This window comes from Hyperolius riggenbachi, chromosome 1, assembly GCF_040937935.1.
Source record: "Hyperolius riggenbachi isolate aHypRig1 chromosome 1, aHypRig1.pri, whole genome shotgun sequence".
Classification (NCBI taxonomy): Eukaryota; Metazoa; Chordata; class Amphibia; order Anura; family Hyperoliidae; genus Hyperolius; species Hyperolius riggenbachi.
In genome coordinates, this window is record NC_090646.1 from 446,118,860 (window position 1) to 446,139,378 (window position 20,519).

Below are 20,519 nucleotides of genomic sequence, written 5' to 3' on the forward strand. Positions count from 1 at the left end.
GCCAATCTCATCATAGAGGCAATAGTATTAATAGCATTATAAAACGAGGAAATTTAAGGTATATAATGCCATATAATGGATGCAAAAATAGCCTACCACCATGGTCTGATTTCAAGGTTATCACTGAAAAAGATATCTTGGATATCCTCTCAAACCTTCGCCAGTCTACCTGCGATCTGGACTCTGGCCCCACTAAGTTCATGTTGAAATGCCCTGAGCTATTTACACCGGCATACCACAAAATAGTCAACGGTTCCTTACAAGAAGGGTGGTTTCCCTCTTGTCTGAAAGAAGCAATTGTCACTCCACTACTCAAGAAACCATCCTTAGACCCAGATGCTCTTCATAGCTACAGACCTGTCTCAAACCTCCCCTTTCTGGGGAAAATTATTGAAAAGGCTGTGTACCTCCAACTTGAAGCCAGGCTCTCCAGAAACAGCATCCTTGACCCTCTTCATTTCAATCTGGCTTCAGGAAATATCACAGCTGTGAAACAGCCCTCACCCAGATTTGCAATGATCTTCGCATGGCAAGAGACAAAGGCCAATGTTCCATCCTGATTTTGCTCGACCTCTCAGTGGCTTTTGACACAGTTGATCATGAAATATTGCTTAACAGGCTACAAGAGTACTGTGGCATAGATGGCATTGTTCTCCGGTGGTTAAACTCCTTCCTGGCTGTCAGAACACAAAGGGTAGCCTTACGGCCCTTGCTCTCCATCTCTGTACCACTAAAATACGGTGTACCCCAGGGTGCGATATTATCCCCTTTACTCTTCCCCATATACATGCTGCCACTTGGAGAAATCATGCAAAAACATGGCCTGACATATCATTGCTACTCTGATGACACCCAGCTATATTTGTCATTCAAACCTGGCGTCACAAACACTACTCCACAATTAAACGCATGTTTAGCTGAGCTTCAGGAGTGGATGAATAATAACTGGCTAAAACTTAATGCTGACAAAACTGAGGTTCTTGTCATTGAAGGGCAGGGCTTTACAGCAAAGCAGCCCCAGTCTCAACCAGCACCGCTAAGGATAGGGAGCTCAGACCTGAACAACTGAGACTGCGTGCGCAGCCTGGGAGAACTGATTGATGGGAAATTAAGCTTCAGGAATCAAATCTCAGCAGTTGTGAAACATTCCTTCTTTCACCTAAGAAATATTGCAAAGATTAAACACCTCATTCCTACACAGGATGTTCCAACCCTAGTTCATGCCTTCATCACATCCAGGTTGGACTACTGCAATGTTCTCTACACAGGCCTTCGAAAGAAAGACCTACACCGCCTGCAATTAGTACAGAATGCCACCGCAAGACTGCTAAAGAGCCAACCCCACTATTGCCAAATAACACCAACCCTGTGTTCACTCCACTGGCTACCGATAAAATGGAGAATTTTGTTTAAGATTAGCTTACTGACATTCAAATCCTTGCACAATCTGGGCCCTGGATACCTGAAGGACTTGCTGCAACTGAATCACACCCCCCACAATCTTAGATCAAAAGGATGTAACACCATGGTCACCCCCAGAGTCCACCTTAAAACCGTTGGAGACAGAGCCTTCTGTCATGCTGCCCCTAGACTTTGGAACTCCCTGCCACACGCAATCAGCATCCCTGGAAACATTTAAGTCTAAACTGAAAACCCACCTCTTCAGTCTGGAATTTATTATCACCTGACTATCTCCTCTGTAACAAAGTACAGCCTGCAACCCTGTATTGATCTGAGACACAACTATGCACTTTGAGTCCTTTGGGAGAAAAGCGCTTTACAAATGTTATTGTATTGTATTGTATGGCATATTCATTAGCTTTCTTATAAGATAAAGTGGGTCTCTGGGTTGAGAATAAAAACTCATCTGTGTTAAAAAAAAGTACATAAGTACATTTACTGTTACTAATACTGACAGCTTAGCGCACGTTGTGTTGCCTAAGAAACAGTAGCATTGCTTGTTAACATGTTACACTACTTGCATAGCATGCAGTAACCTGGCAACACTCGCTTTACGTCGGTAACACGAGTTGCGGTGATTGCACAACGTGCTAAGCTGTCAGTATTAGGGCTCAGACACACTATAAGCGCTTTTATGAGCGCTTTTTGGCCATCAGAGCTTTCTGAGAGCTTTTTATAAAAAACCCTCCCAATGACTTTTTAAAGCGATATCGCAATACTAACTTAATGGCAGTGATCTCACCGCTGCGATTGCCACTGATCGAGCCTGTGCAGTACAGTCCTGATGACGTCAGCACGACCACGTGAGCCGCACGATGGAGCGCAGAAGAAGCTGACCCGGAAGCTGACCTGGCGAGGTTAGCATCTGCAGCGGAGACCAGGAGCCACTGGAGCTGCGACGAGGGCATAGGACGGCTGCCAGGGGCCGGAGGAAGCCCCAGGTAAGTGGATTTTTATTTTTAATTACCTTGGACGTATCCTTTAAGTAGAGTGACCACATTTTTGTGGGTCCAACCTGGGACAGGGAGGGGGGGCGCGGGGGGGGGGGGGGGGCGAAAAGTGGGGAGGACTGAGAAGCGTGCAGCGATGAAGACTGGGGGGGGGGGGCGGCGAAAAATGGGCATGGCCATGACATTGTATGGGCGGAGCTAACGTAATGATGTAACAGCAAGGCATAAGAAAGCAGTGTTTACGCCATGATGTGGACAAACAAGACTTTGCATCATGGGTGTGCAGAAACTGTGTGATGCTAATAGTATACCGTAACCACAAAGCAGCAAACATAGCCATTTATGACCATTAAATAATAAATGCAGTAACAGTTACCCCGGACACCAGAAAATAAACGCAATGGGCAACATGTCAGCACAAAATAAACGCAATGCGGGCAACATGTCAATATAAAATAAATGCAATGCGAGCAACATGTCAGTACAAAATAAACGCAATGCGGGCAAACATGTCAGTACAAAATAAACGCAATGCGGGCAAACATGTCAGTACAAAATAAACGCAATGCGGGCAAACATGTCAGTACAAAATAAATGCAATGCGGGCAAACATGTCAGTACAAAATAAATGCAATGCGGGCAACATGTCAGTACAAAATAAACGCAATGCGGGCAAACATGTCAGTACAAAATAAACGCAATGCGGGCAAACATTTCACCGGAAAATTAATGCAACACGGGCAAACATTTCACCAGAAAATTACTGCAATGCGGGCAAACATTCCCCCAGAAAATTACTGCAATGCGGGCAAACATTTCCCCAGAAAAGAAACGCAATGCGGGCAAACATTTCCCCAGAAAAGAAACGCAATGCGGGCAAACATTTCACCAGAAAAGAAACGCAACACGGGCAAACATTTCACCAGAAAAGAAACGCAACACGGGCAAACATTTCACTAGAAAGTAAACGCAATGCGGGCAAACATTTCCCCAGAAAAGAAACGCACTGCGGGCAAACATTTCACCAGAAAAGAAACGCACTGTGGGCAAACATTTCCCCAGAAAAGAAACACACTGCGGGCAAACATTTCCCCAGAAAAGAAACGCACTGCGGGCAAACATTTCCCCAGAAAAGAAACGCACTGCGGGCAAACATTTCACCAGACAAGAAACGCAATGCAAAGTTCACCTGGAAAAAAAACATTTACTTACCTGGCAGAAGTCTCCGGCCTCTTGCGCGCTGCTCCCGGGACCACCTTCTCCCTGCATAGCTCCCGCGCTGACAGGGCTACGGCAAGATGGCGCCCGAAGCCCTGTACTGGAGACACAAATAGGTCTCCAGTACAGGGCTTCGGCAGCCATCTTGCCGTAGCCCTGCTCGCCTGCCGGTGTCTGAACAGACACCGGAAGAGGAGGCAGGAGCGGGGCTGCGGGCAATGAACTGGCACGGCGTCTATAGACGCCGCTGCCAGTTCATGCGGAGAGAGTGACCAGAGTCCCGAGGCCGGGATGTCCCGCTGCTGAAAGCGGGACGTTTCCCGGGACCTCATGCTGCCTGGGACAGCGGACCCCGAATGCGGGACGCGTCCCGGGCAATCCGGGACGTCTGGTCACCGTACTTTAAGGGGGTTAGTGTAAGTCAATAGGAGCGTTTTTTTAAAATCTCTCAGAAAGCTCTGATGGCCAAAAAGCGCACATAAAAGCGCTAATAGTGTGTCTGAGCCCTTACTAATGGGAAAATTGTTGTGCGCTGCCTGCATAGGGAAATCTTACTGCAGGTTAGTGAATCAGGGTCATAGTGCAAACAGAGCCTAACTGGTGGCTTATATGGTAGAATAATTTACTACTGCTAAATGGCCCTTACAAAACGTCAAAACGCTCCATTATTTCAGAAGACTAGTTTGTAGTTTGACCAAATCAATTACGATACCTCTGCAGTGCCATCTACTGGCAATATACAAACAATGGTGTCTGGTGTGAAGCTACTTACAGGTCCAAAGCTAGGAATTAGTGATGAGCAAAAATGCCAATATTCGTTACATGTTAATTTTTGTAAAAATAATTTTAGAGCAAAAATGTAAAGCTCTGAGAAAATGTTTGCTGATTTTGCAGATGTATTTTCATGAAAGCAGCACAATTGCGAAAATAGGTTTGCAGATAGCCACATGTCTACATGGACCATGCATGGATAAAGTCAGCAAAAACTTGGATATTCCTCTTTTAAAGTAACACTGGTTGAATAAATATAAATTAAATATAATTTAAAACATTCCTTTCTTGACAGCTTCTACAATCCCCTCTCAGCACAGTATCTCCTATCTGAGCCACTGAGGCTCCTTACATACTATGTGGAATCCGTTTCGGCGTGATTAGTTTTCAATCGCACAACAACATTGCCGAAAAGTTGCATCACACCTTACCAGGAAATATGCCTCACTTCCAATCTAAATGCGCACGTCATTCTGTAGCGCAAGTGCATCCACTGCATTATCCTGACAGGACCTGTCACTCTGTTCCACACCATGCACAATGTGATAACCTCATAGGACTATCATTACATTTGTGCGCAAAGCGCTGATTTTGCCCATTGTGATGCAACAAATCAGAGCACAGACTATGGCTTTTTTCCCGCTACCACTGGTCCTACCACCCATCCACTATAATTAGAAGGAGCATGCACAAGCCATGTAGTGTGGGTAGCTAGGAACAGCAGATGTGAGAGAACGGCTGTGGTTTAAGCTCCGATATATCTGACAGATATATTTAAATAACAATCTGCCTAGCCATTTCAAACTTTAGTAACCTTCCCTAAAGGTGGCCACTAACGATCCAATCGTTTTCATCCAATCTTACCAAATCTATGTAGTAGAAGAGTAAACTGATGGAATATATTAATTGGATACTATAGGCAGTTCCCTTATATTAGATAGAAATGGTAAGATTGGATGAAAAAGATTAGATCATTAGTGGCCACCATAAAGGAATGCTGGTATTGGACAGGAAAGTGAATCCAGTGAGCATAGGGCTCTGGTCCCGCGCAATACAAGCACATTTGGTTTTTAATACCGTATGGGGAGGATACCACACAATGGATGACAGAAAATCCATCCTCTTCCTTGCCAGGACAATGTTAAAATCTTTTGTGAAGCATTCCCTTCTCTGATGCCCAGGAGGAGGCTGTGATTGCAGTGGGGGAATGGGGGGGGGGGGGGGGGGGTTACATAACCAGTCCCAGTAGGCCGTTTGCATGGCTGGGTGTATGCACCCATGTGCAGTGTGTTATTCAGGGGGGTTTTAACTCATTGGTAGAGTAGGTCAGCAGCGTCAAGGGTGACAACACACCAGCCAGTGAGTCTTTTTTAGGGTAAACATAAAACAATCCAGCTTTATTGTCAGTCAAACAGTGTCCATAAACAGCAACAAAATAAACCACTCCGGGTATTCAGTAAACACACTGTAGGCACAGCACAAAAATATACAGCCTTCTTCAGCCACACTGGCTTTTCAGTGACAACCTGCCACGGGCCTAATGGCTGTCCTGGTGTCACTCACCTTTTTTCCAGGCTTCTCCTGGTTTACCAGTACTGGAGTCCAACTCCCCTCCAGCACTTCCGCATCAGCAGCTTCCCTGCTGCTACAGGCCTGCCAGCCCTCTTGGCTACACAGCCTTTCTGGAGCCTGCTTGCTCCACATACAGCCCACTGCATCCTGATTGATGCAGCCATTTAAGCAATTCATGCAACTGCAGCAGGTGAACCAATTAACCCTCCGTCTGCCAGACTCAGGCCTGGACTTGGAGGAGTAGCGTGCAAGGCCCATCCTTCTCCCAATACATGCCAGCCCTGGATCTCATACTAATATGCAGGAAAGTGTTGTCGCAAATGTGCAACAACTGACAACATCCAGGACCTTTTCCTTCACATCCAGACCTGAAACGAGCAGACATCTGCTCTGACCATCACAGCAGGCACATGCATGCATGAACGCTTAGAGCAGGCATGGGCAAACTTGGCCCTCCAGCTGTTAAGGAACTACAAGTCCCACAATGCATTGCAGGAGTCTGACAGCCACAGTCATGACTCATAAAGGCAAATGCATTGTGGGACTTGTAGTTCCATAACAGCTGGAGGGCCGAGTTTGCCCATGCCTGGCTTAGAGTGTGCTCGTTTGTATTAACCTGCGCGGCTTGAGTGCGGTATCTTGTCCATGTCTGCCTGCCACCTGTTGCTTGAACATTAACTACACATACTGCCTGCCCACACGTGGCCTAAATGTGTTCCTGTGAGAGTACAGGAGAGGTGTGACTTCATGTTACGTTAAACTTGGGAAGAGTGGTACACTGCTGTAAAGTTACCATGCACAGGTAGTGCACTGCAATTTTACCATTACTAACACCAGGGGAGCATTGCGTAAAATCTCCGTCTGCATAGCCACTGATACACACTCTACTTCCTGCTTAACAGGAAGTAGAGTGTGTATCAGCGGCAGCTATACAGATGGAGATCGGCGGCAAGTTAGCGGCGGCGATTGGAATGAGGAGAGGAAGGTGAGTTGCGCATATCACCTTCCCTGTGCTAACTCTGCATAATGGAGGGAGCGTGGAGGGGAGCCCTGGGGAGAGGAAGGGAGGGAGAAGTTGATCTCCTACATATTTTCAAATAGGTACCCAAGAGGTTAAAGAGCCACACAGTCTAAGGTATTCAGGGGAAGCCTGTTTCATTCCGATCTCGCTCTGCTGCTGCCTGGGGGGTTTAAAAGTTTGTCTCACTGGCGAAGGCTGCGGGTCCTATCAGATTTCATCATCCAGACTTGGAGAAGACAGGGGCTATTTCTATTGGCTCCCTGCTCCTGGCTATCTCTGCTTCTGCCTGTGAGTCACGGCTCCCAGCACAGTCTCCTCGCACACATACCTCATGCTTTTCACCACTTCAAAGCAGACGGTCTTGCTTTGTGGCTTTAGCGCTTGTTGTTGGCTTTATGAATCGACATTTACTGACACGTGTTGAGGTATTTACTGCACAAGTCGGTAATTTACCTCACTGCTCGGTAATTTCAGCTTTTCCTGCGGTAACCGCTTTTATGAATTGAAATTTTCCTAAGTGCTCGGTAAGTCAGCTGTGTTCTGCATTACCGAATGCAGTAATGCTTTAATGAATCGCCCCCATTAACTCTTTCGCACCGCGGGAATTACCAAGTTAACGTGAGTGTTGCTATGGTAACGCACAGTAAAAAGCATGATAACATAGCAACAGGCACATTACCACTGTAGCACCAGCAGCACTAAAGGGCTATGTGCCCTTCAGCACCAAACAGGTTGTGTGTTGTGTCAGGTCCGATGTCCGTTGTGATGCTAGCAAAAAGAAAAATCAGATATGAATGAGAAATGATCTTTTTGTTAGTTGTTAAATGATGGACTTGGTGGTAAATATCAGTTATTCCTGCACATAGCAAAGCGTATGTTTGAGGAATGGACTGATTGATATAGCTGAAATCCTATAGAACTTGCTTGGGAGAAAAGATGAGATGGGAGAGCTATCATACAAGCATGCTTCCCAGCTCTTATCCGATTGTTTACTGATGGAGAAATCAATAGAAGGCCTGCATGCAGAGCCTCTGTGCATATACACATAGTATTATTTTATTTTACCAGAGTATCTATCTAGCATCCTTCAGACAAAACTGCAATTAATATGTTTTCCCTTATTCAAAGCTAAACATGCTGTTACAACACAGAGATACTGTACTTGTTTTGATACTTGTCATAGGTTCGTTATCCGTTTGTTTTTTTATAAGGTTAACCTGATTAAACATTACCTTCTGTTATGTCCTCAGGACAACTCAAATCACTTTATGGTCTCACATGACTGCTCTGGTTCTCCTCTGTGCTGACAGGTATTTGTACAAACATTGGCAGAGAGGAGGAGAAACTAGAGGGTCCAATGAGATAGTTTTGAGAACTGTACAGCTCCCTGTTCAGTAGGGATGAAAGGGCTGTCATAAAACGGGGCAGCAGAGAAAAAATACAGCACTGTGACGTGCTTCCATTTCACAGCAGCCCTGCATCTAGATGTTATAGTGACGTTCAGTTGTTTGCGTCTCACTCTGCTTATGTCTTGATCTCCATGTCCCTTTTAGTTTCCAGAAGATATACTGTAAAACATCGGATTGCAAATAACTTGGTTTATGAGAAATTTGCAAGACAAGAAAAAATATTTATGAAATTTTGACTTGATAAGCAAGCAACGTTTTGATATGTAAGCCGTTGTGATGATGTGACGCACATATACATTCAGTATATGTGCGCCACGTCATCACAACTGAGCGATGGTTCATCTCTCTTGGACACAGCAGAATTGTACTTAACCCTTTGTCGACCGCTCCACTGCGATTGGCGTGAATGCGGCAGCAGACCCAGGCAATAGGCGTGAAGTCCTGGGGCAGGGTTTTGCAGGAGATCGCTCGCTGATGCGTGCGCATCTCCGTTCTGTCATCAGTCTCCCATCGGCGATGGCCACTAGGGGGCTGTTAGACAGCGAAACTGCCATCTATTTACACTGTACACGGCTGTCCTCTGGAGGGGCACAGAAAGCGATCAGCTCTTATAACCTGATGTCTATGAGAGCCGATCGCTGGGATTGGCTGGTGGGGGGAGAGAGGGTTTAAATTAAAATAAATTAAAAAAAAGTAAATATTCAAAAAAACACACAAATAAATTACAAATAAATAAATAAACAAACATCCCAGTAGGGATCAAATCCCACCATCAGAAAGCTCTGTTGGTGGGCAGAAAAGGGGGGGGGGGAATCACTTGTGTGCTAAGTGGTTTAAGCAAGCATGTGGGGGTTTAAAGAGAATCTGTATTGTTAAAATCGCTCAAAAGTAAACATACCAGTGCGTTAGGGGACATCTCCTATTACCCTCTGTCACAATTTCGCCGCTCCTCGACGCATTAAAAGTGGTTAAAAACAGTTTTAAAAAGTTTGTTTGTAAACAAACAAAATGGCCACCAAAACAAGAAGTAGGTTGATGTACAGTATGTCCACACATAGAAAAATACATCCATACACAAGCAGGCTGTATACAGCATTCCTTTTGAATCTCAAGAGATCATTTGTGTGTTTCTTCCCCCTGTTCTCATGCACTGAAGTTTCAGGCTGCTCTTTTCTTCCTGCAAACAGCTTTGCCCTTGTCTGTAATTCTTCAGTATGTGAAAGCCCAGCCAGCTCAGAGGATGATTTATCCAGCTTGTAAAAGATAAGAGAGAAGAGAGAAGCTGCTCTAATCTAAATAACACACAGGCAGTGTGCAGAGAGGGGGGAGTTCATAGCAGAACCACAACACTGAAGAACTTGGCAGCCTTCCAGACACAGGCCGACAAGTCTGACAGGGGAAAGATACATTGATTTATTACAGAGACAGTGATAGTATAAAGTGCTGCAGTTAGCCAGAACACATTAGAATAGCTTTTGGAACTTGTAGAATGATAAAAAACAGGATGCAATTTTTGTTACGGAGTCTCTTTAAGCATGTGGTCCTTAAGTGGTTAATGTGAGACATTGCTTTGCTAAAATAAATATTATGAGTGGCAAAATCTACAGGTACACCCTGAGAAAGAAAGCAAGCACTGGTGAACTCAGCAACGCAAAAACACCTGGATATCCACGGAAGACAATAGTGGTGGATGATCGCAGAAACCCCTTAACAACAGCCAACCAAGTGAACAACACTGTCCAGACTCCAGGGGGTTGGCGTATCGATATCCAAGTCTACGATAAAGAGAAGACTGCATAAAAGTACATAAATACAGAGGGTGCACTGGAAGGTGCAAGTTACTCATAAGCCTCAAGAATAGAAAGGCTAGATTAGACTAAAGAACATCTATAAAGCCAGCACAGTGAAAAAAAAAAACATTCTTTGGACAGATGAAACCAAGATCAACCTCTATCAGAATAATGGCAAGAAAATAGTAAGGAAAAGGCGTTAAACAGCTCAATATCCAAAGCATACCACATTATCTGTAAAACACGGTGGAGGCAGTGGGATGGCTTGGGTGTGCATGGCTGCCAGTGGCACTAGGACACTGGTGTTTATTGATGAGGTGACACAGAACAGATTCAGCCGAATGAATTCTGAGGTGTTCAGAGACATACGGTCTGCTCAAATCCAGCTAAATGCAATCAACTTGATTCATGATACAGATGGACAATGACCCAAAACATACAGTCAAAGCAACTCAGGAGTTTATTAAAGCAAAGAAGTGGAAAATGATTGAACGGCCAAGTCAGTCACCTGATCTTATCCCCATTGAGCATGCAGTTCACTTGTTGAAGACTAAACTTCAGACAGAAGGGCCCACGAATAGCAACTGAAAGCCGCTGCAGTAAAGGCTTAGAAGAGCATTAAAAAGGAGGAAACCCAGTATCTAGTGATGTCCATGAGTTCAAGACTTCAGGCTTTCATTGCCAGCAAAAGCTTTTCAAACAAGTGTTAGAAATGAACATTTTATTTCCAGTTATTTAATTTGTCCAATTACTTTTGAGCCCCTGAAATGAAGGGATTGTGTAAAAAAAATGCTTTAGTTACCTCACATCTTTATGCAATCGTTTTGATCACCTCACTGATTTAAAGCTTAAAATCTGCATTTCAACTGCATCTTAGTTGTTTCATTTAAAATTCATCGAGGTAATGTACAGAACCAAAATTAGAAAAAAGTTATTTCTGTCCAAATATTTATGGACCTTACCGGATATAGTGACAGTTGTACTATTAAGTGCAGAAAGGAAGAAACTAAAAAGAAAGTGGGGTTAACCACTTAAGGACCACAGGCTTTACCTTCCCCAGATGGCGTGGCGCGGTCGTTTAGTTCTTCAATGGAGGGTAAAGGAGAACATAATGATGGAAAATAGTATCTTGGGAGATGGGAGACCATTTTCCCTACATAACCATTGTAACAACCTTGTTGTTTAGCCCCATTCCATGTTTCTTCCTTGCAGTGCTTCTTATTATAGTAGCACATGTCACTGTTTATTGCTATAGACCCCACAATTATAGTGCTCCCCTAGTACAGTACTCTTTATCATACTAACCCTTATGATGGTGCCACTTGTTATACTGCCTCTCTATTCTGTTACTTTTTATAAATGTTCTCCTTTCTATTCTGATCTCCATTTTAGTGCTTCTTTATACAGAACTCACTATTATAGTGTGCTCTATTATACTCCACCCCCACCACATTCAGGCTGAGGATACAATGAGACACAGAGGAGCCAAAGAGGTACTGTAACGATCGGTGTAACACAGAGAGGGTCTGATTACCGGTGAACTGCAGTATCACCGAGAATACAGAATATACCCGATTATTGGTGATCTGCAGTATCACCGATAATCAGATATATCTACTAACCTCTGGACACCTGATGAACAAGTAAGTGTTTAGATGCAACAGTATACTTTGAGTACTTCTCCAGAAGTATGTTCCTTCCTCTGGCCTAGACTCTCCAGGGGGGAGGAGCTAGGCTGAGGGGAGGAAGGACAGAGCGAGAGTGACACCCGTGGGAGAGGGTGTCACTAACAGGTCTGTGAACTGCCTCTAACAGTAAGGCCAGTTCTCGGGGTCGGCAAGGCAGGTCGTCAACACACAGACAGATAAGGTACAGATTCAGGAGGCAGATACGGAATCCAATAAACAGACAGGGTTTGGCAACGGAGTATCAGAATAGCACAGTACAGAATCAGGAGGCCAATACAGAGTCCAGGAACGAGCAGAGATTGGCAACAGGGTAACAGAAATAGCGAGGTACAGAATCAGAGTTCAGAGGAATGGTCAGACAGGCAGAAGGTCATAACAAATAATACAGTTCAATATTCCTATTGCTAAGCTGTGAGCTCCTTGATGTCAACACCTTTGGAAACTATGCTAGAACACAGATACAGACAAGGTCTGAGTGCTACCACGTAGTGATCGCAACGGCAGACAACCAGAGAATGACCAGCACCCAGTATATATAGCAAAGCGCTCTCCGGCGCCTCCCCTAAGTGCTGGACCAATGGCAGGTGGTGAAAATGTCAGCTGACCCGCCTGGTCAGCTGACCCTTTTCTGGCTGTCATATAAGCTCTGCCTCTCAGCGCGCGCGCGCGTCCTTCTGAACCTGTGTGGACTAGCAGTCCCAGCCACACCAGACATGTCTTGCAATGTGACCACTGATTCAGGTGCGGGGACCGCCGCCCAGCTCTCTAAGCGAGCGGCAGTTTCCCCGCGTCCAGCCGCAATGCCATCTGCTTTGCCATGCGTACAATCTGCCGCATCCAACGCGGACGCCACCGCTCTGCCCATGCGGCCTGCGGCGGTTTCTTCGCGTTGTGCCGCCATGTTAGACGCGGAAACAGCCGCCTCACTCTGAGCCCTTGCGGCGGCTTTTCCGCGTTTACTCACAGGTACTTATGAAATTTTATTAGCCCGACAGTCACAGGAGAGGGAAATGCCAAGGAACCCCAACAAAGGCCTCAACGATTCCTACGGTTCTAGTCAACCCTGGTTGAGAGCCTGCTCTAAAGCATACATGTCAAGCTCTGGCCCGCGGGCCATATCTGGCCCACAGAGCCATCAAATTTGGCCTGCAAGTGGTTTTCTCACTTTGCATTATGTTTGGCCCACTCTAGACCACCAGTGAAGCCCTGGATCAACCGGGAAATCATATGGGGGAGAGAGGGCAAAAGCACTAGACACCAGGGAACTTTGTAGGGGATAAGAGAAATTAAAAGCATAAACAAACAGACTGCGCTTGTCAAATGGAATACATATCTTTAATGTAGTTGTAAATTATACAACCTAAAATGGACAGTGTCCCATATGATATAAAATATATATAAAATATAAAAGTGTGAGAATAAAATAAAATAAAATGGCAATGGGTTTGAGTAGCTCGATGGCACTAAATAGCTGAAGCAAGGTGCTCGCTCTGAGGGGTATATAGGATAATCTCAGCAATGCTCTCCTGGATAGTAATGAACTGTGGCTGGTATTCCTAATGGCTGGCTAAATTGGGTATGGTTTCCCAAGCAAAAGTATTCAGTGCGTGGGTTAGCATATAGTCATACAGTAAAGTTGCAGCAGCAGGTACTAAAGGGTGGCTGCCTTGTTTCCTTGGTGGTAATGTTATATACGATGAATTCCGAGCGTGGCATTCAATACATGCATGTAGATCAGGTGCGAGGGCTTTGCAAGATTTATGCCCTGTATAGATGATGGCAAGTGAGCAAGAAATCAGCAGGAGTATATGGCTCAATGTCAATAAATAAAGGTGGAGCGATCTCACCCTCCTTGGTGGTCAATCCTATAGCAGCTGGTCTCTTCCGGGGAGCCGCTCAATCTCACCAGCCCCGGCCGGCGGCAAAGTGAGAGAGATTTGACCTGCAGTGCAGTGTCGGGCAAGCGTGCCCGGCTCCCAGGGGGTCCGGATAGCTTGGGTGGCGTAGGTGAATAGAGCCTTCAGCTAGTCAGACTTCCGTCTTTCGCTAGCTACTCCCCAGCACGGAACTCCGACACGCCTCCTTCCCCTATGCGGCGTGACGTCACGACTGTAGCTACTGCTGATGTTTCGAGAGGAACGCCTCTCTTTCTCAAAGCTGGGCTAAGCTTTGAGAAAGAGAGGCGTTCCTCTCGAAACGTCAGCAGTAGCTACAGTCGTGACGTCACGCCGCATAGGGGAAGGAGGCGTGTCGGAGTTCCGTGCTGGGGAGTAGCTAGCGAAAGACGGAAGTCTGACTAGCTGAAGGCTCTATTCACCTACGCCACCCACGCTATCCGGACCCCCTGGGAGCCGGGCACGCTTGCCCGACACTGCACTGCAGGTCAAGTCTCTCTCTCTTTGCCGCCGGCCGGGGCTGGTGAGATTGAGCGGCTCCCCGGAAGAGACCAGCTGCTATAGGATTGACCACCAAGGAGGGTGAGATCGCTCCACCTTTATTTATTGACATTGAGCCATATACTCCTGCTGATTTCTTGCTCACTTGCCATCATCTATACAGGGCATAAATCTTGCAAAGCCCTCGCACCTGATCTACATGCATGTATTGAATGCCACGCTCGGAATTCATTGTATATAACATTACCACCAAGGAAACAAGGCAGCCACCCTTTAGTACCTGCTGCTGCAACTTTACTGTATGACTATATGCTAACCCACGCACTGAATACTTATGCTTGGGAAACCATACCCAATTTAGCCAGCCATTAGGAATACCAGCCACAGTTCATTACTATCCAGGAGAGCATTGCTGAGATTATCCTATATATCCCTCAGAGCGAGCACCTTGCTTCAGCTATTTAGTGCCATCGAGCTACTCAAACCCATTGCCATTTTATTTTATTCTCACACTTTTATATTTTATATATATTTTATATCATATGGGACACTGTCCATTTTAGGTTGTACAACTACATTAAAGATATGTATTCCATTTGACAAGCGCAGTCTGTTTGTTTATGCTCTTATACATTTTGAGGAAGTGGGATCCCTTTACAGTTACTGCTGCTGTCTAAATAGGCGCAACATTATATTAAGAGAAATTAAACACCAAGGAACTGTGGGGGAGAGGGGGGGGGGGGTCACATTGAACAGCAGGGAATTTTAAAAGGGAGGGAGGTGGGCAATAGACATTGAGGATGGCCCACGACTTGGTCCCAGTGTTCAATTATAGCCCATTTTGTATTTAAGTTAACACTCCTGCTCTAAAGCATGTATCAGCAGATGTCCCGTTACACTTAGCCTCAAGGTAAGGGGATAGGAACCATCTAAAAAGTAGGTTATAAATTTACCTCCACTAGACTTGCTGAAACAGAGCCTCTAGGCATTTGCATCAAGATATGTTATAAATCTTACTGTTCCAGAGTGATTTCCAATTCTCTTTACAATCTAACAATGTAGCTGGGGTGATGCTTAAAGAGACCTGAGGTTAGTTTAGCGTATATTAGGGTAATAAGTCCTGAGGAAACATGGTCTTATTCACAGCGATTTTCATACACAGTTCTAGACAGGTGGGAATCAGTTGGTGCAAGAACTTCTCGAATAAAGTGAGTTTTTTTGGAGTTATGGTATTGTCTCAGTCAAGGGTGTTAGAATGTAAGGCCTCAGTTGCTTTAACTGAGTTTAGTCAAAGGACTTGATTTGCAGAGTCTCCCTTTAAGCAGAGTTTCTCGGAGAAGAAATTATGCAGTCAGTTACAAGGAACCTGTTCCTTGTGGAAGGCCACATAATGGGTTATCAGGTGTAAGGTCTAACTGCTCCGACCGTTAGACGACAGAAACGGTAAACAAAGTTGATATTTACAAAACATTGCATTCTTTGCAACTAGGTTATAAAGCAATGGAATATTAATTTATGAGGTGGGTCACATGCCCATGCCCACCAATTGTAGGCTTGGAGGTATGGCTCAGATGATGTCATATTTAACTCTTTGGTGATCAGTATTAAAGCCGGGGACGGGCTGCAGAGAGGCACTTCTGCTTCCTGTGACTGCTGGCTTCAACCCTTTACTTTTATTTATAATATGTCTTGTCATATTATCTAACTGTATGCTGTATATAGGACTAAGAGCAACGTAGCCTAGATGTAACGTAGTATAGACATAAGAGAAAACCTGGTTTCTATGCAAGGGAGCCAAGAGATGTAACGCAAAGGACCAAAGGACTTACTACAGAACAATCTGCTTCGCTAAGATGTAACCACATGTACTGTATATCTGTTTACTGAATAAATTCCTGAAACTTTGAGGACGTCTAAGAAGTTCTATCTCCTATGCTGTTGCTGTGATGAGAGTCAAGTTATCTCACTTCCTGTGAGTTGCAGCTCTAATGAGTTACTGGTGTCGGAACAAAGGTGTAGTGTTGTTGCCAATAGCAACCAACGTATAGTTTCTTACAAGGGGCAGGTGTTTCTGCTCTTGCAGCTGTAGTGAATTTTTGACCCCTAGATTTGTGCTTAGATTATAACTAATGGTCACGTTAGCCTGATTCCACCATTGAAATGCCCTTTCATTTTTGAAGCTAAGTGTTGTCATCTTAAAGAGGATCTGTAACATCAAAAGATCCCCTGGGGGGTACTCACCTTGGGTGGGGGAAGCCTCCGGATCCTAATGAGGCTTCCCACGCCGTCCTCTGTCCCACGGGGGTCTCGCTGCAGCCCTCCGTACAAGATGACGTCATTATTTACCTTCCCGGCTCCTGCGCAGGCGCTCTGACGGCTGTCGGCTCCGAACTACACGGAAATACCCGATCGCCGTCGGGTCTGCTCTACTGCGCAGGCGCAAGTTTCCGGCGCCTGCGCAGTAGAGCGGACCCGACTGAGATCGGGTATTTCCGTGTAGTTCGGAGCGGAAAGCAGCCACAGTGCCCCCGCTGGAGCCAGCAAAGGTAAATATTGATTTTACAGTCGGGTCTGTCGCCGGCTGTTTGGAGGGCTGCAGCGAGACCCCCGTGGGACAGAGGACGGCGTGGGAAGCCTCATTAGGATCCGGAGGCTTCCCCCACCCGAGGTGAGTACCCCCCAGGGGATGTTTTTGAGGTTACAGAGTCTCTTTAAAGTAGGAAAGTCAGCCATAAAATCAAATTCTATTTACCCACTGCTGTGTTTAGTATGCAGTCTACAACCTGACTCTGCATTGCAAGCATTCCAATATAATCATAAATGTTTTTGCTGTAATGAATCTTATCACAGTCAGCCCGGCTCCTTTCTTGTACATTGCCAGGGAAAGGGAAGGTTGTCATCTCCTCTCCCACTTTCCTGCTCCTCACTGATTGGTTGATGGCAGTTCAGTGTGACACGAGGCTGAGAAGCCCTCTGCAGAAGCTGATGCAATACGATCTATGCTGTGCTCACATGTTTATAAAGCAAGCTAGATATGACAGAGCAGGTTCTAGGGAAAAAAAAGGAGTAATGAAGGAAATGACATCATCTTCAGTCAGAGGCAGTAAAGATGAAAAATGCCCATAACTTTTTTCTCTTTATTTACTACTGTATATAAAATTCATTGAAATCAAAACATGGACAGTACAATACATATGTTATGCAAGTAGAGCAAGTATTTATCTACTTACGGTATATATGTGTTTTTTTTTCTCTGGGATAGTATGGCTGTCCCTGCTGCTTTAACTGAGAAAGGTATGAATTTGAACACCTAACTGGATTTTTAATGTTTAATTTTAGGCCCAATCTAACAGCAAAGTATCAAGGAAGTTGAAAACGGGTCCTTTATTGCTCTTAAAGTAATTCTTTATTTTTCAGACTTAAGCTGGCCATACACTGGCCCGATTTGCGCCCGTTTCGACAGCAGATTCGATCACTGGGATCGAATCTGCTGCCAATCGTTCACGCTACACACCGAATTTCGATCCATTTCGTCCGATCCCGTCGATCGTGCCGTGCGGAAAATAACCGTCGATCGCCCGCGGGTAAAGAGCGCATCGCTAGCGGCGTTCGAGTGCCCGACGACCGACGCAATAGAGCCCGCATACATTACCTGCTCCGCCGGCGCGACTCCAGTCCCCCGGTCACCGCTGCTCTGTCTGCGCTCTGGTCTCCAGGTCCGGCATGCCTCACTTCTTCTAGCCCGGCAGGAAGTTTAAACAGTAGAGCGCCCTCTACTGTTTAAACTTCCTGCCGGGCTAGAAGAAGTGAGGCATGCTGGACCTGGAGACCAGAGCGCAGACAGAGCAGCGGTGACCGGGGGACTGGAGTCGCGCCGGCGGAGCAGGTAATGTATGCGGGCGGGCGGGGGCAGCAGCAGCAGCACCACCACAACAGATTGTGAACGGTTTCAGGCTGAAATCGGTTCACAATCTGTTTGCTGTAAAGGTAGCCATACGATCCCTCTCTGATCAGATTCGATCAGAGAGGGATCTATCTGTTGGTCGAATCTGATGGCAAATCGACCAGTGTATGGCCACCTTTAAAAATACTAAAATAAGCTATGACTGCTCCTATGCCACCATCTCCACAATTTAGAAGTTGCTTTTCAAATGAGTAATTAATTGAGTGAAGTAAATATTTACCCATACTAATTCCTGACTGGAATCAGGGTTGACAAACAGGGAACTACAAATCCTACTAGTAGGAAGTTTTTCCAATAAAGGGACAGTTCCCCTTTTGTAAGCAGATCCCTGAGACTTTTTGTCTTTCTCTGCCAAAGTGTGTTGTGACTTTTTTGACATTCTTTAAAGAGTACCTGAACTTACATGTGTCATGATGAGATAAACATGGGTAAACTTAGCAATAGAACTCTGTAACAAATTCCATCTTACTCTTCACCACTGTGATAGTGTGTATATGTGTGTCCCGCATCACTTTGCCACTTGGAGAAATCATACAAAAGCATGGCCTGACATATCATTGCTATGCTGATGACACCCAGCTATATTTGTCATTCAAACCTGGCATCACAGACCCTACTCCACAAATAAACGCATGCTTAACTGAGCTTCAGGAGTGGATGAATATTAATTGGCTAAAACTTAATGCTGACAAAACTGAGGTTCTTGTTATCGAGGGCCAGGGCTCAACAGCAAAGCAGCCCCAGTCTCAACCAACACCGCTAAGGATAGGGAGCTCAGACCTGAAAAACTCAGACTGTGTGCGCAGCCTGGGAGTACTGATTGATGGGAAATTAAGCTTCAGGAATCAAATCTCAGCTGTTGTGAAACATTCATTCTTTCATCTAAGGAATATTGCAAAGATTAAACACCTAATTCCTTCAGAGGATCTTCCAACCCTAGTCCATGCCTTCGTCACATCAAGGTTAGACTACTGCAACGTCCTCTACACAGGCCTGCATAAGAAAGACTTACGCCGCCTGCAATTAGTACAGAATGCCGCCGCAAGGCTGTTAACGAGCCAACCCCGCCATTGCCACATAACACCAACCCTGAGCTCACTCCACTGGCTACCGATAAAATGGAGAATTCTGTTCAAGATCGGCTTACTGACATTCAAATCCTTGCACAATCTGGGCCCTGGATACCTGAAGGACTTGCTGCAACTGCATCACACCCCTCACAATCTTAGATCAAAAGGATGTAACACCATGGTCACCCCTAGAGTCCACCTCAAAACCTTTGGAGACAGAGCCTTTTGTCATGCTGCCCCTACACTTTGGAACTCCCTGCCACACCCAATCAGGACAGCTCCATCCCTGTAAGCATTTAAGTCTAAACTGAAAACCTACCTTTTCAGTCTGGCATTCATGAACATCTGACTATCTCCTCTGTAACACAACCCAGCCTGCAACCCTGTATTAATCTGAGACACAACTATGCGCTTTGAGTCCTATGGGAGAAAAGCGCTTTACAAATGTTATTGTATTGTACTCTGCTACAGAATATGAAAAATGATCTCTTAGGAGAAAAAGTTAAAGTGGATCTGAACGCAGAACTTCCTCTCTGCTCTCAAAGATAAACAACAGCATAATAGCCTTTAAACAAACATTTTTGTAACAACTGATACAAATCCTGCAATAAGTATGCAGTGTGTCTACTTCCTGCTTTCATGGAAGCAGATTGTTAACACCCTGTTTATTAATGTGCTCTCTGCTGTGACAGCCAGCTGACACAGCTGAGGGATCAAATTACAACTTGTATTTAGACACAGATGAGGGGGAATTAGACAGGATAAACTCTCCCAATACATGCAGGGTGCATTTCTCTCGGTTTTCCTCTGTCCTGTACAAGAGTTCTGGTCCACTTTAATTGCATATGGACACAGGGACCTTTATAGGGGAAGAAAACTAGCAAACCTCATTGAAGACAGTTCAGAAGTTTATAATTCAGGATCCACAGCAAGATGAAGTGAAATGCCTAAACCTAGAGTTTGGTCAGCTACAATTGGAAACGGCTCTCTGCACAAGAGTATGCTTCCATTCCAAACACTGGAAGTCTGTGGCCTCAATCCACTAAGTTTTATCAAACACTTTATCAAACGTTTGATAATTTACCTCATTGGTAAAATCTCATTTTGAATTCACTAAGGTGTTATAGATTTATTGAACGTTTTATCGGTAAAACATTCAATAAATATATAACACCTTACTGAATTCAAAATTAGATTTTACCCATAAGG